We start from the raw sequence: 14,892 nt of genomic DNA on the forward strand, positions 1-14,892 counted from the left end.
GGGTACTGTATTGGAAACACCAGGAAGAGATGTGCTATGGGTCATGTGGAAAAGGCTATGCTGAAAATGAATGTACTTTGTGATACAGATAATTTAATTTTCTAGGTTGGAGTCTGTGTTATGAGCCTTTTAATGGAGCATGCCTACAAGTTCTTTATGCAAATGATCTGGTAGTCAAAAATATGTTAGCAAGGGAGCTGTAAATCAGAGTTCCATGTCAGCTCTAAAAATGCAGTTGCCTTTTAATCCTAAACAATTGCTTTTTCCATAACTACAGCTATATCTATAGCACTAGCAACACAGTCAACAAATGGCATAAATGCTTGTCAGAGATTCTTCAATCTAGAATCCTATTTTCTTGCACTATTTTCTTGCTTGCAAACAGAAAAGTTAATTGGCATCTATGTGTGAAGATTTTATTTTTGCTGTTAGAGTAGTTCATAATAACATTCATAGAGAATGGACTTTATAAAGATAACACTTTTAACTTTAGAATCTTTATCACTGATAATGACCCAAATGGTAAACTCTTCATGATGAGATTTGTTATATTCACATCTTTAAACTACCAGTTGTTCTCAGCTAAGGTAAACTGAATGTCTGGAGAGCATTTTAAAAACCCAAATGAAATTAAATAAATACAACTGCTCTCCAAATTATGATGGTTTGTCTCATTATTTTCAACTTTAAAATGGTGTAAAAGTGATAACTGTTCAGTAAAAATTGAATTTCCAATTTTGAATTTGGAGCTTACCCTGGACTAGCAATGCGTGGTATGGTACTCTATATACTGGGCAGCATAGCTCCCAGTCAGTCATGGGATCATGAGGGTAAGAAACTTATACTCTACAGTGCATTGTGTTGATAAATTATGATGTGTGATAAGTCAAGTGGGTCACATGCATTTATATTAGGAAGCTTTCAATTTACAGTGTATTTATCAGGACGTAACTCCATTTTAGACCAGGAGGAATGTAGATCTTATGAGTATCTATACATCATAGTGAGCAGAAACACAAGCCCCAACCCACAGCTGTTGGATAATGTGAAAGGATGTCAGGAGTGTTTGTTTGATGGTAAAATGCTGGACAGTGTCAGGATTATGCACTGCTTGTTTATTTGACAAACCTAGGTTAAAAGACCCTATGTAATTAGCATTTCTCCATAGACATCTCTTGTATGTGAGGAACTCAGAGAGTATGCTGTCTCATCAAAAGAACCCACAATAAAAGCGTCTGTGTTATGGACTTCCAGTCTCAATTCCAACACAAAAGAGCTTGTAAGTCATTGTGTCTGTCCTTACAATATGGAAAAGAACAAACTGAAAACCAATGACTTTTCTTGTACTCAGCAGAAAACTGAGGTTACACAAAGACTTGTTACCCTAAAATCTGGAAAGGCAGGCAAATCCAGACAGCCACAGTTGGTATTCACTTACCAAGAGCAGAAACTTCAGGAGCCGCAGTCTGGTAGTGCCATTTAAACAGCAACTCTGATATATTTTGGAGAATGAGTGTAGGCTAGTGTGAGAGTGAACACCTCATTGGAACCTCGTCATGGACCCCCACACTTTCATGGATTTTGCCTCCAGGAATGTTTCCAGTTCCTCGCAGTGAGCGTATAAGAACCAAAACCCACGACTTTGACAGACAGAGGGAAATACAATCAACTGGAAGGATTCCCAGGATATTCTCCATAATAAAGGTCTGTCATTTAGATGAAGAGATTGTATCAAAACCTTAACCAGATAAAAGAAGGTAATTCTTTTAATTTAGCGATTTGATCTTTTTTTTTCTCAAAACTAGGGTGATGGAGGAACCCATGAAACTATGGAAACATTGGTAAAGTTCTCAGCCCAAAGACAGAAGTCAACTGAAAGATAACAATATTCTTCCCCTGTCCCATACTTTATTCCCCACATAGGAATTTAGTGAAATACAGTGAGAGCTACAAGATGAAATCTTACTATCAGAAAGAATAGAGATAAGCCCAAACTAAAAGGAGACAAAAACAAGAACATTAATATAATCTGAAGGCACTTTCACCTGTAACAACAGCACGCAATTAAAATTGCTTATCTCTTACTTGGGTTAGCCCAAATCCTCACACCAAAATCTGTTTATTTCAGTCTGTGTTTCCTAATACAACAAGACTTGCCAAAAGCAAGAGAAAAAACACTTGAAGAGACAAAATAAGCATCAGTAACAGACCCAGATATGAAATCTTTCAGAATTATAAGCAAGGGAGTTAAAACCACTATGAATTATATGTTAAGGGTTTCAGTGGAAAAAGCAAGATGCCCAAGAACAAATAGATAATGTTAGTACAGAGATGGAAACTCTAAGTATCAAAAGGAATGCTAGAAATCAAAACCTTTTAACAGAAATGAAGAATTATTTTAATGATTTCATCAATATTGACGCAACCTAGGAAGGATTAAATGAGCATGAAGATAGGGAAGGAGAAATAATAGTAATAAACAAAGAAAACACAAAGTTTGGAATACTCAAGAAATAATACTTACATGAATTTAAGAAACCAGAAGGAAAATGTAGAGCAGAGGAAATATATGAAGTAAGAATGGCAAAAAATACTTTCCAACATTAATAGCAGACATCAAATACAGATTCAGAAAATTTAGAGAATAATCCATGATAAATACAAATAAAAACCACAAACTAACAAGCAAAAAAAAATACCAGCAAGCAGGCTACAGAAGATCAAATATGAAAACAAAACCCTTGAATAAGTAAAAAGAGTAGGGATGTAAAACATCTGACCTATAAAACCAATCTTTCCTAAAAACAAATCTACATTAAGGAAAAGTGTTGAAGAAGAACCAAATGAATGATAAAATGGTTTAATTTCCTTAGCATAATACATCTACAATTAACTATTTATAGTTATAATAGTAAGAATTTTAATGGGTGATTATAAGTTTATAAGTGAAATGAGTGACAGAATATTATAAGGATGAAGGGGAGAATTGTAGATATCTTACTATAAGACACCTGTACATGAAATGATATCGTGTCAGTTGAGAGTGACTTAGATTATTTTAAATTGATTATTACAAACACTAAGAAATGTATTAAAACATTTAAAATAACACACTGATATACTAAGGGAAGAGAGAAAACCAAATTATATGAAATGCTCAATGAGATCCAAGTGCTTGGGCCTGCACTGGCATGGGAGACCAGGAGGAAGCAACTGGCTCCTGGCTTCAGATCGGCGCAGTGCTGGCCATAGCGGCCATTTGGGGGGTGAACCAACGGAAGGAAGACCTTTCTCTCTGTCTCTCTCTCTCTCACTGTCTAACTCTACCTGCCCCAAAAAACCACAAAATCATCGCATCTCAAAGTGTCAATTTCACTCATATAGATTACCCTTTAAGTACTCTATTAGTTACCACAGATCAGGGAGAACATATGGTATTTGCCATTTTGGGAATAGCTTTTTTCACAAAGTAAAATGGTTTCCAATTGCATCCATTTTGTTGCAAAAGACAGAATTTCTTTGTTTAGCACTGTGTAGTATTCCATATTGCATATATAACAGAATTTCTTCATCTAGTCTTCAGTTGATGATCATCTGGGTTGATTCCATATATTCGCTTTTGTGGATTGAACTGCACTGAACATGGGGATACAGATTGCTTTTTCATATGTGATTTCATTTTGATGAGTAATTTCCCAGGAGTGAAATGACTACGTCACATGGTAGAACTACATTCAGATTTCTGAGGTATATCCATATTTTCTTCTACAATGGCTGTACAGGTTTACCTTCTCACAAACAGTGGATTAGGGTACCTATTTCCCCCACAGGCTTGCCAGCAATTATTGTTTCTTGTTTTCTGTATGAGAGCCATTGTTACTGTAATGTGGTCAAACCTCACTGAGGTCTTGATTTGCATTCCCCTGATGGCTAGTGATCTTGAGCATTTTTCCATGTGTCCATTGGTCATTTGAATTTCTTCTTTTGTAAAATGGCTATTAAAGTCCTTTGCCCATTTCTTGACTGGGTTGTTTGTGTTCTTGTTTTTGAATTTCTTTAGCACTTTATAGATTCTGGATATTAATCCTTTATCACTTTCATAGATGGCAAGTGTTTTCTCCCTTTCTGTTGGTTGTCCCTTCACTTTGCTGGGTGTTTCCTTTGCAGTGCAGAAGCTTCTCAGCTTGGTGTAATCCCATTTGCAAATTTTGGCTTTGATTTCATGTGCTTCTGGAATCTTTTCCAAGAAGTCTTTGCCTATGCCAATGTCTTGCAGAGTTTCCTCAGTGTTCTTTAATAATTGGATGGTATCGAGTCATAGATTTAGGTCCTTGATACATTTTGAGTGTGTTTTTTTGTAAGGTGAAAAGCAACAGTCTAGTTTCATATTTTTGCATGTGGAGATCCAGTTTTCCCAGCACCATATGTTGAGGAGACTACCCTTGCTCCAGGGATTGATTTTGGCTCTTTTGTTAAAGATAAGTTGGTTGTAGATGTGTGGATTGATTTCTTGGGTTTCTCTTCATTTCCATTGGTCTATAGACCTGTTTTTTGTGCCTGTATCAGGCTGTTTTGAATATAACTGCCTTGTAGTATATCTTGAAATCTAGTATTGTGATGCCTCTTGCTTTGTTTTTGTGTATAAGATGGCTTCAGCTATTTGGTTCTTTTGTGTTTCCATATGAATTTTAGCACCATTTTTTCTAGATCTGACAAGAATGTCATTGGTATTTTTGATTGGGATCACATTAAATATGTAAATTGATTTTGGTAGTAGGAACATTTTAATATTAATTCTTCCAATCCACGAACATGGAAGATTTTTCCATTTTTTGTGTCTCCTGTTTCTTTCTTTAGTGTTTTGTACTTTCATTGTAGAGATCTTTGACTTCCTTGCTTAGATTTATTCCAAGGAATTTAATTTATTTTTGTAGTTATTTTGAATGGGATTGATCTTAAAACTTCTTTCTCAGCCATGGCATTGTCATTATATATAAAAATGCTATTGCTTTTTGTGCATTAACTTTATATCTTGCAACTTTACCAGACTATTTTAGGAGTTCCAATAGGATCTTAGTGTAGTCTTTTTGTTTCCCTACACATAGAACCTTGTCTTCTGCAAATAAAGATAGTTTGAATTCCTCTTTTCTGGTTTGTATTGCATTGATTTTTTTTCTTGCATAATGGCTCTGATTAAAACTTCCAGGACTATATTGTGTAGCAATGGTGAGAATGGGCATCCTTGTCTGGTTCCAGATCTTAGAATGATTCCAACTTTTCCCCATTCAACAAGATGGTGGCTGTGGTTTTGACATAGATTGCCTTGATTGTGTTGAGGGACATTGCTTCTATACATAATTAGCTTAATGTCTTCATCATGAAAAGATGTTGTGTTTTACCAAATGCTTTCTCTGCCTCTATTGAAATAACCATATAATTTTTGTTCTTCAGTTTCTTAATGTGATGCATCACATTTATTGATTTTGGGTGTTAAAACATCCTTGCATACCAGGGATAAATCCCACTTATTTGAGTGAATGATACTTCTACTGTATTATTGGATCAATCAGCTAGTATTTTATTGAGGATTTTTGCTTCTATGTTCATCAGGGATATTAGTTTATTGTTCTCTTTCTCTACTGTGTCTTTTTTTTTTTTGCTTTTGGAATTAAGTTAATGATGGCCTCATAGAAGAAGTTTGGGAGGATTTCCTCCCTTTCAATTGTTTTGAACAGCCTGAGAAGAATTAGAATTAGCTCTTCTTCTAATGACTGGTAAAATTCAGCAATGAAGCCTTGTGGTCCTGGGCTTTCTTTGTTGGGAAGGTCTTTATTACTGATTTGAACTCTATCTTGGTTATTGATCTGTTTAGGTTTTCTATGTTTTCATGACTCAATTTTTGTAGATTGTATGTGTCTAGGAATCTATCCATTTCTTCTAGGCTTTCCAATTTGTTGGCATACAGCTCTTTGTAGTAATTTCAGATGATTCTTCATATTTCTGGCTATGTTTCCTTTTATCTCTGATTTTATTGATTTGGGTGTTCTCCCTCTTTTTTTTTGTTTTTGGTTAGTTTGGCCAATGGTGTGCCAATTTTGTTTATTTTTTCAAAAAAAGATCTTTATTTCATGGATTTTGTGGATTGTTTATTTCTTTTCTAATTTTAATATTTCTTTCCTCCTACTAATTTGGTTTTAGATCAGAAATGTGCATAACCTCTACCAGCCACAGCCCTACTAGTTTCACAATCACAGCTTCTCCCCACTGGTAGCTGGGAGGGCATGTACAAGAGTCTCTGTAGCTGGTACTAATGTCACAATGTCTCCTTCTTCCTGCCTTTTTCCACGTGTGCACACCCTAGCAGCTGATGGATGCCTCTGCTGACAAGATGGCGTCTGTCCCTTCCAGTTGTTGGGCTCATCTATAAGAGCTGCCACAGCTGTTACCTACTTATATCCAAAATGGCACCAGCCCTCTCTCAGCTTGTTGCCGAGTGCCACAGTGTGGGAACAGGGAGAGAGATATGTTCTCCTTTTTCCACTGTGGCTAGTGGGCACCCTGTTCACCTCAGTGCTCCAGGTGGGACTCAAAGACTGAAGTCTGCTAGGCTCTCTCTCTCTCTCTCTGGCTATATAACCAGTGGCACTGGCTGCGGCAGAGTGATCTCACCTTGCTCTCCGAAGCTGGCACTTACTCTGGCTCAGGTCTGCTGTGGTCGTGTGCTGTGTCCGTGCTCATTGCTGCACATCTGCACCCTCCACACAGATCCACAGTGTCTCTCGTCCTTCCACAGACTCTCCCTGCAGTTTTCCCTCCAACTCTCACATGAGAATGCGTATTCTCATATTTTCCTTTTTTAACTATTTTCCCTTAGCCTAGAGCAGTCCACCCTTTCCCTATTCTGCTATCCTGGAATCTCTGAGAAACTGACAAAAGATAGCATCATGGCAAATATTAACCCAACCATATCAATAATCTCTAAGTGAGAAATTTTAAATACAGTTAAAACACATAGGTTGTCATTGTGAAACAAATGATGTGTAATCTATAGGAAATCTTTTTTTTTAAAATTTTTTGACAGGCAGAGTGGACAGTGAGAGAGAGAGAGAGAGAGACAGAGAGAACGGTCTTCCTTTTGCCGTTGGTTCACCCTCCAATGGCCGCCGCGGCTGGCGCGCTGCGCCCGGCGCACTGCGCTGATCCGATGGCAGGAGCCAGGTACTTATCCTGGTCTCCCATGGTGTGCAGGACCCAAGCACTTGGGCCATCCTCCACTGCACTCCCTGCCACAGCAGAGAGCTGGCCTGGAAGAGGGGCAACCGGGACAGAATCCGGCATCCCGACCGGGACTAGAACCCGGTGTGCAGGCGCCGCAAGGCGGAGGATTAGCCTAGTGAGCCGCGGCGCCGGCCAATAGGAAATCTTAAAGTTTGTGATTGAAAGCAGGAAGAAATGCAAAGCAAGCCTGACCAGCAATTCTATATCTAAAATATTGCTTTTGTTTCAAAACCTCCTTAGGTGGGTCCCCATCCACTCCTGGGAGCAGTTTAGGGGAATCTTCCCTATCCTGTATCAAGGGGGTTATTAGGTCCATTGTGAAGTTCTGGGAGGAATTTCAGGAATTCCCAGCCCAGGGAGACTTCCACCCAGAGATATCTCAGATAGAGAGGGAAGAAGGAGAAATGGAGGGCTCAAATCCATATCCATAAATAACTCCACTCCAAAACAGGCTGGTCTCAATCCTTTACTGAGATGCCTGCCTTGTCTGGCAGGTGTACTCTTTTCATAATAACTGCTGAAAAAAGATTAAAGGATGGAGGGAGGTATAAAATGCTGTTTTAAGTCATGTGGGTTAGGTAGGGAGGTAGTTAGTTTAGGTCTGCTAAGCTGGAAGCCACAGCTTCAATATGTAACACTGTTCTACTTGCCAATCAAAATGCCCATTTCCAAGGATGCACATGCTCTATCTGGGGCCTAATCGACCAGGAAAATCTGAATATTAAACTCTACATTGAACTTGTGGAAGTGCAATATAATTCCTGAGTGACTTCACACCTGCAGATTCATCACTGCCTATGTCATAGAAGAGGCCAACAGCTGGGAGGGGGGCTTGCACTCTTTCTGTTTTGCTGCAGACCATGGCTGGAGATGCCTTTTCTCTCTCCTCTCCCTCACATCTCTTCCCTCCTCACAGTCCTCTGCCCCAGTGCCTACTCATGACAAGCATTTCTCAATGTGGGTTCACCCACACTCATGTGTGAATGTCTGTTCACTTTATCACTTTTTGAATAAATGTTGTTACCTTATATATGTCTGCAGTTGGAATGCGTGTCTTTGTGCCAGAGCATAGCCTGGAGTACAAATTAATACAACCATGCCCACATCACAAGTCGAGCACTCGTAACCTGAAAACCCAAAATGTTTCAAAATCCAAAAATGTCTGAGTATTGACATGGTGTCATTAGTGTAAAGTCCCATGGGCGACAGGCCGGTGTTAAAATGAAAGCACACAACACAATTTATTCAGCATGCACAAGGGAAAAAAGACCCTCTCAGCCACCCTTGGCTGTGATATATACATGCACCCAGATTCCCCACAAAACATACTCACCAAAAGTAAGAAAATGTCATGTGTGCAGGCCAATTGCTCCAACGGCAGGGTACCCACCAGGCACCAGGTAGGGCCAAGACTTACCAGGATTACTGTGTTAACTTGTGCTTCATTTTGTTTGTGGTTATTCTCTGTTCTGTGGTATAAATACATCATTGAAATTGTCAGAAAGTCCTGAAGATGTGCTTATGGCCAACTTTTAGTGAAATTGAGCAGTGGTGTGGGGTTGAAATACTTTACAGAAGAGTATGGTGTAGGAATGACTATCAGGTATGACACAAAGAAACAGAAGAAAACTGTTGACACTCTATGCTGAAAATGATGAGCACAGGGACTGAAAATTAGAAAATCATGGCATGAAGTAAATATGAAGATAATAAAAATCTCACTTATGTACTGAAACAATGAATTCATCAGCATCACAGTAACACATGTAACTTAACTGCTATGCTGAACTCCAAATAAAGATCCATTGTGGTAAATTATAAATAAAAGGGAGTGTGAATATTCAATAGCTTAGTTTTAAACATTTTTAAGAATATTTATTTATTTGTTTATTTGAGAGGCAGAGTTACAGGCAGAGAGATGGAGAGACAGAGAGAAAGACCTTCCATCCACTGATTCACTCCCCAAATGGCTGCAACTGCCAGAGCTGGGCCGATCCAAAGCCAGGAGCCATTGTCTCCTTCAGGTCTCCTGTATGAGTGTAGGGGCTCAAGCACTCAGACTATCTTCCACTGCTTTCCCAGGCCATTTCAGGTGGCTGAATCAGAAGTGGAGCAGCCAGAACTCAAACTGGTGCCCATATGGGATGCTGACACCACACATGGAGGCTTAACCGCTGGCCCAGTTGTAAACATTTAAAACAAACCCATGATTTTTAAGGATTTTTTATAAATACAGGTGGGTGTTTAGTCTAGCAGTTAACACACAAGGTAAGAAACCTACATCCCACATTAGAATACCTGGGTTTCATTCTTGGCTCTGGCTCATGACTCCAGCCCCACTAATGCAGATGCCTGAAAGCAGTAGTGATAGCTCAACTGATTGGGATCCTTTCTCCCAGAAAGTTCTGAATATCAATCCCAGCTCCAGGCTTTGTCCCAACCCAGTTCTGGCTTTTCTGGGCATTTGGGTAATGAGCCAACAGGTGGGAGTGTGTTCTTGCTCTCTGTCTCTGTCTCTGTCTTTCTGTCTCTCTCTCTGGCTTCCTTTCTCCATCTCTTGCCTTGCACATAAATAAATAAATAAATAAATAAGCAAGCAAGCAAGCAAGTGTGTGGTGATAAATCATGTACTGACCAGAAAGCAGTGGAGAAATTTATTGACAAGTTTACAAAGGTCATAGCTGATGAAAACTGGTGCTAGAACAAGTTTTTAACACAGATTGTATTTCACTGTTCTGGCATTGTTCTCCCAGAAAAACTAACTGCAGCTGGTGAGACAACCCTTATAGAAACCAAGGATATCAAGGACAAATTGGCTGTGCTCAGACGTGTGGATGCAGCAACCAAGCATAGATGTCAATTGCTGTGACATGCAAAAGCTTACATCCTTCCTGCTCGAAAAGATGAGAATTGCTTACAGTCCAGCCAACAAAAGGCCTGGATCACCTGGCACATCTCTTCTGATTGGTTTCACAAACATTTTTTATCCATGGCTTGTGCTCACTGCAGGGAAGTTGGAATGAATGTTGATTGCAATGTTTGCTATTGCTTCACAACTGTTCTGCTTCCCCTGTACCTAAGAGTCTCACCACGCCCTTTCCCCCAAATGTGTCTCCATTAATGGAGTGATGTGCCCGAGAAATGCTTAGATCAGTGGAGAATAACAAAAAAGCACTTTCTTAAACAGCATGCTAGCAGCAGTGGACAGAGGCATGGATGTGGAAAGTTCAGCCTAAAGGATGTCATATACGCTATTGCTTATGCTTGAAGCAGATTGACCTCACACACAATTATGTATGCTTGGCACAACTTCTGCCTGGCAAGACTGTTTAGTGAGGTAGCTGACTTGAAAGTGATTCCATGAGTAAATGAAGAAAGAAAATGCTAACTCCTTTACATATGCAAAACATACATATCTTCAGAGTCCATCAGTAAACTGGAAGAAGTGGATACTGAAGAAGCATTAGCGTCAATAACAAGGATCTACTTCTTCATCCTTTTTTTTTATTTTTTGACAGGCAGAGTTAGACAGTAAGAGAGAGAGAGAGACAGAGAGAGAGACAGAGAGAAAGGTCTTCCTTCCGTTGGTTCGCTCCCCTAATTGCTGCCATGGCCGTTGCTGCGCCAATCCAACAGGTGCTTCCTCCTGGTCTCCCATGGGGTGCAGGGCCCAAGCACTTGGGCCATCCTCCACTGCACTCCCGGGCCACAGCAGAGAGCTGGACTGGAAGAGGAGCAACTGGGACAGAACCCGGCGCCCCAACCGGGACTAGAACATGGAGTGCCGGCGCCGTCGGAGGAGGATTAGCCTAGCGAGCCGCGGCGCCGTCCTACTTCTTCATCCTTTCCTTGACTAAAGGTGAAATAGCCGAAATGGTTCTGAAGCAAGGTGATCATGATAATGCTGATATAAATATGAAATTTCTTACATGCCAGAAAAAAACTCTACATGGACAGGGTAGAACTGTATGGTGGGTTCATTGAAGGGCTAGAGCAGTCCATAAATAGAGCAGAACATGAATTCATGCCAGTTCGTGAAATTAAAGGAAGACTTCTAAGACAAAAAACCTGGTGCATGAGTCCGACAGTGCTGGAGGAAGCATTTAAAAGCCTTCCAGAGAAGCCTTCTCATTCTTAGAGGACCCACTTCCTGCTTCTGCTGCTTTTTTTCCTCATCTAATAAAGAAAATACCCTGCATGCAAACCTTATGATCTAAACACAGCATCACAGGTGGAGACTGAAAGCCTGCCGTTGTCACTGTGGTTTAATAGCAGATAAGGTGCTGCTCTGATGTTCAGCCACCATGGGCATATTATTATTTAGCTGTGTTCATGGTAGGATATTATTTTACTGTTAACTACTCATGTGTGAGTAAGTGTAAGAAAATGATTGCTTACAGATAGCTCAAAAATTCAGATCCAGGAATAATGGTGATACTGAAACACAGACTTCCCTCATGGGCAGCTGAGATAGCGACCTCTTTGCTTTCTGGTGGTTCAGTTTCACACACTCTGTTTTGTGCATGAAATTAGTAAAAATGGAGAGGAGCTGATGGCCACATAGAGAAGCTGAACATTTGCCTCCTCCTCTGCTGAGCTGAGAAGACCCAAAGCAACCGCGTCGTGAGACATGTACCCAGGGAGGAGCACCTGAGCTGTGGAAGGGAACAGTGGGAGCACAGCAAGACACTGAGCCCAGGAACAAAGCTGTGGGAAGGGGACAGATTCCCTGCCACAGGGGAGGAGTGAGCAGGAGCGCATCAATGGGGGCTATCTGTACAAAAATCTAATGCAACGCTCCCTAAAAAGAAACCCATCCCCACAGAGCCACAGCTCAGTAAGGGGAGCTCCCTGGAAAAAGCACAGCCTCTCTGCTTCTGAGCAGACGTGTAAGTTATCCCCTCCTCTGAGCCTCATGTCACAGGCTGTGGCAGTATCACACTTGACAAGAGAGCCCAACTGGTGCTCTGATATGGGATGCTAGAGCTGCAAGATGTGGCTTCACCCTCTGTGCCAAACAGTGGCCTCTATGTTTGGGAATTTGATAGCTTACATAAAATGGACTGTTCACCTGAATGACAGAAACTGCTGGAATTGCAATGAGAACAAATAATATAAATAGACCTATTTCTATTAAAGAAATTGAATCAATAATTATTGTGTTTCCAAACAGAGCACCAGAGTCAGATGGTTTCACTGGCAAATTCTACCAAACACCGAAGGAAGAATGATACTAATTGTCCATAGTACCTTCCACAAAATAGAGGAAAGTGAATACTTAATTAACATCCATATTATATAAAGAACAGCAATACCCTAACATCAGTGCAGTAAAGGGTTCACTCAGCAAATCAGGAATCCTCTAACCAATTATACTCCAAAGAAAGGATTGTCTCCAAGAGTTCTGGTTGCCCAGTTACTGGGTGTTAACCTGTAAATGTCTGGATTACCCTGTGTGCTAAGTGTTTTTGTGACAGAAGTCTTGGTTTCCCACTGTGTCACTTCAATCAGATGGTTTATTTTAACAATATGACATGGGGTGTGTGTCTTTGTATGCCTGAAGTCTTGGGCCATGCTCTATTGGCTTGGCCTCTAGGGTGCTGGAGACTGAGTTACTACGGTCAGTCATGTAGATGTTCCATGTCTACAGAGTTCACCACCCAGTGAAATCCCTGGACATCAAACAAAGTACAAGTGAGTTTCCTTGGTTGACCATATTTGATCTGTGTTACCACACATCATTGCTGAGAGAATTAAGCATTCCCCGTGTGATTCACTGGGAGGTGAAACCTGGAAGCTCACTTGTATTAGGTTTCTCCAGGACTTTATTCATGCATCTTTTCTCTTTGCTGATTCTAAGTTGTTTTCTTTGTGCTGTAGGGAACCACAACTACGAGAATTACAGCTATTCTAAATTTCTGCAGTCCTGCTAGTAAATGATTGAACCTAAGGATGGTCTCAGGCCTCCACAAAACCAAATAAAACATTGCCAGAAGAAAAAGCTACAGAACAATATCGCACAAACTTATATATGAGAAACCTCAATAAAATACCTGCAGATCAATTCCAATGATAGATAAAATATACTTATGCAACATAACCAAGTGAGATTTGGCATGTAAGTGCTAAGAATTTAAAAATCTTTCAATGAGATGCAGAAGAGATGGCTGCTGTGTAACACGTCAGGGATTGTCTTCCCACAGAAACATGGATTTGAAGTTATTTATGCACCAAGCTACCTTCACAGGAGCTAAGGGCCCAGGAGAAAGGCCACAATTCCTGTTTTAGTATAAAAATGGGGAAAATACATTGAAAAAGCAGAAAAGAGTTGCCTATATCATTTCTCTCCTAGATCAAAGTAGTGTAGCTTAGAGACATTTCATGCTTCCCTCTTGGAGGAAAGAGCAGGAATAATATCCAGGCCTCAGTGAAACTCCATACCATGCCTGTCGCAGTACAACCTGGGGCTATAAAGGGCCACAGTTCCTGTTCCCAGACCAGAACCTGCAGACTGAGCCCTCGCATTCTCAGCCAAATGGCCAAGGGATTGCCTCCATTATCCCCCAACCTCTAGCATACAACGCGGAGCAAAACTTCAGTTACTGGGGAGAAGGGTGGGAAAGTGGTTATAGGACTTTGACTTGGACCTCAAGGACAGCCCAGCTTTAGGGAGACCTAGCACTAAACAAAGCCCAGAGTCTTCCATCCTCAAGCAAGGGCTTGCCATCTGGACCTCTAGATCTGCCCTGGAATCAAGTAGAGACCTGTGCTCCACAAGGCTTTCAGCCTGTGTCACCACCAGCCTGCACAGGATTGGGAAGGACTTAGGAGACAGTGCAAAGCTCTGTGACTGTTAGGTGTCACCTAGCTTAGTATCAGCTGAAGGCAAAAGGACTGCCTTCCTCATCCCACCTACAACCCAAACCTCAGACACACAGCAAAGAGCAAGACTCACGCTGTTGTTGAGTAGAACATGAAAATGAACATAGGACTGTGTCCTAGAACACACGGTGTGGCTGGGAAAACCCAATAAAAAGCAGATTCTAAGGATCAGTTCTCAGGCCACTGCCTGTGGCTAGAGTTTCTGGACCTGCCTCAATGCTAAGAGGAGACCCACCGCCACAATTGATTGGGCTTATATCTTGCCACCATCCACTGTTCTGTTCATGGTGACCCCTAGCAATGCGTTCATTTCAGTAGCAGGCATCTCAAAGCCTCAAGGGCCCTGAGCCTACTCCCATGCTGTGCTGGACTTGGCGGGCTGTAAGTTCTGGGTGTGGTTTAGAATGTTGTCATTGGTGGCCTCATGGCGGTCCACTTAATGTTTCCTCAAATCCCAGACAGCACTATTTGGAGAGAGTAACTTTCCACTTGGGGGAGGAAAAGAGAAATAGATGCCAAGACATCGCAATCAAATCTGGTGCTCAATCAATGGTGAAGCCTAGAGGCAAGTGGAATCCTGCGGTGACTGAGCACAGACCAGTGACTGTGGACAAGCATTTATGTCTACTCTGGCTCCAGTAAGAGCTTTGTTGTATAAACTACCCATTTTTAGATGCTTCCTCAAACAATTACAGTCTTGAGATTGACCTGAGATGGAGCACCATCTAATGC

This window comes from Oryctolagus cuniculus, chromosome 8 (assembly GCF_051225735.1).
Source record: "Oryctolagus cuniculus isolate XC-2025 breed Fujian yellow rabbit chromosome 8, ASM5122573v1, whole genome shotgun sequence".
Classification (NCBI taxonomy): Eukaryota; Metazoa; Chordata; class Mammalia; order Lagomorpha; family Leporidae; genus Oryctolagus; species Oryctolagus cuniculus.